We start from the raw sequence: 2,500 nt of genomic DNA on the forward strand, positions 1-2,500 counted from the left end.
GCCTAGGAATACCAGGTGCTTTAAGCTTTTGGGTTTTCTTTCCTACTTATATAATGTACTGGCGATTAGATTGGCTGGTCTTTAAATAGCCCTCTCTTTGCAGCAGTCTTCGCTTACGGCCATACCAACCTGGCTATGCCCGATCTCGTCTGATCTCGGAAGCTAAGCAGGTTTGGGCCTGGTTAGTACTTGGATGGGAGACCGCCTGGAATACGGGTGCTGTAAGCTTTTTGGACATTTTTCACTTAGTATATAATAATTTTGCCAAAAATAGAGTCAATGCCCGATCTCTGAATATTAGCAGGTTTGGGCCTGGTTAGTACATGGATGGGAGATTGCTTGGGAATACCAGGTGCTTTAATCTTTTTGGAAAATTTCACGAATTATATAATAATCTTTCATTAAAAAAAAAAAAAGAGTCAATGCCCGATCTCTGAATCTTAGCAGGTTTAGGTCTGGTTAGTACTTTGATGAGAGACTGCCTAGGAATACCAGGTGCTTTTAAGCTTTTGGGTTTTCTTTCCTACTTATATAATGTACTGGCGATTAGATTGGCTGGTCTTTAAATAGCCCTCTCTTTGCAGCAGTCTTCGCTTACGGCCATACCAACCTGAGCGTGTGCTAGGAGAGGGTGGAATTTTGATCTGATTTATTTTTCCCAAGGTTTAAATTGAAATTCATGCAAAATTGGTGTTTAATTAAGCTCTAAAGTTGTTTTCCTTACCCCTCCTGCAGCAGCTGCTGTTTGTAGGAGGAGTCTTATTCTTTTTTGTTCCTGGAGGTTTTGTTTGTTAATTGAATGGAGCACATGGTGGGAGACATTGGAGTACTACAAACAGATCTGGTATCTAAGAAGAACAGCGGGAATCTAGTCATGATGGAGGACAAGGCGTTTGAAAAGAACTTAACTGTGAGTGTGGAAATTGTTGGAGATGAGAAAATAACAATGATGGAATTACTTAGAGGAATTAATGAAGTCTGTGGTGCTGTGATTGGATGTCGTTTCAAAGGGGACAAAAAGTATGAAATTACAATGAACCACAGTAAAGGAAAGGAAAGACTTATCGATGGTTTTAAAATCAAAAACTGTCAAATTATGGCTAGAGATCTGAGCAATGATGAGCTTGTTGTTTCATTCATGAATCTTCCTGTGTACATCACGGATGAGGAAATTTTGGAGAAACTTAATGGATGGGGTGTCAATGCAACATCCCCAATCAAGAGGAGGAGATGGCCAGGAACAGATATTGCAGATGGGACCCGCTTCTGTAAAGTTAAGTTCACTGACACTGTTCAATCATTGCCATATTCAACCAAGTTTGAAACACTGGAGGGTGCTGAGCACTTTAGAGTAATTCATAACAGGCAAGTAAAAGTGTGTCGTATTTGTATCCAGCCTGGACATGTATTGAGGGACTGCCCTGAGTTTACTTGTTACAAGTGTGATAAACAAGGACATTATGCTAGAGAGTGCAAAGAACTGAGTGATGTACATTATGGTGATGTGATGGGGGGAGCAGATTTGTCCAGTGGGGTAAACGAGGAGGAGAATGGATCTGTTCAAGGCGGCACATTAGGGAATACTTTGGACGACTTTGAAAGTCAGCTATTGCATCCGGGGCTAAAGGATCACATAACTCAAAGTGCTGGAACAGGACTGGTCGAGTGTTGCATGGAAAATCAAGTAAAGAAAAGGTTTGTGGGTAAAGCAACCATGGGCAATGCAACTTCACAATCATTGGCCTCTGTTAAGACTGCTCTCAAGTGTGATGGAAATGAAAATGTTGATGTTGATGATGATGATGATGATAATGAGTATGAGTATGATGATTATGATTTGTATGAGGAAGGGAGAAGTGAAAATCTGCAACTGCTTGTTAGGAAAAAAGATCACTAAATGACAAGGGAGAGAAAGGAAACATGAAGAAAAAGAAATGAGGGCTATCTTTTTTCTTTTAGTTTCACCCTTACTGCTGCTATGATTTAAATTGTGTCCCTAAATGCTAATGGTCTTGTAACATGTGAAAATTTGAAAGTATCTTAACAGCTGTGAAAGCAGACATTTATTGTTTCCAGGAAACAAATTGGGATAGCAGCAAAATGAGGGAAGTGAAGAGGTATTGTGAGAGAATGTGATGGGTGTGACAGCGAGGTTGAGTCCTTAATGCATTTTTATGTAGAATGTCAGAGTTTAAAAGATTATCATGAATTATTAAAGCAATGTGTGAGGAAGAATTGGGAGGAAATAAAATTTGTGGATAAGGAGTGGGGCAGGATGTTTTTGTTTGGTATGGTACAGGAAAAGACGGTAAAAGGGAATGTGCATCTCTTAAATATGATGTTAAGTTTTGCAAGGTATGCAGTACGATTGAGGAGAAATGTAGCATATTTTGAAAAAAGGAAAGAAAATGTATGGTGTTTTTTCAAGACTTTGATAAAACAACATATAGAGATGATTAAAACTTAAATGTGTGAGGAATTCTGTAACTGTTTTGTTGAG

At 39.1% G+C, this 2,500-nt stretch overlaps 1 non-coding gene across 1 annotated transcript; it reads left to right on the plus strand.

The window, feature by feature from the left end:
* Positions 1–111: 111 nt before the first annotated feature.
* Positions 112–228, plus strand: LOC113086655 (5S ribosomal RNA). The gene has a single exon (XR_003284968.1). It is a non-coding gene; the product is annotated as a 5S ribosomal RNA (ribosomal RNA).
* The last annotated feature ends 2,272 nt before the right edge of the window (positions 229–2,500 follow it).

Source organism: Carassius auratus, unplaced genomic scaffold (assembly GCF_003368295.1).
Source record: "Carassius auratus strain Wakin unplaced genomic scaffold, ASM336829v1 scaf_tig00043731, whole genome shotgun sequence".
Classification (NCBI taxonomy): Eukaryota; Metazoa; Chordata; class Actinopteri; order Cypriniformes; family Cyprinidae; genus Carassius; species Carassius auratus.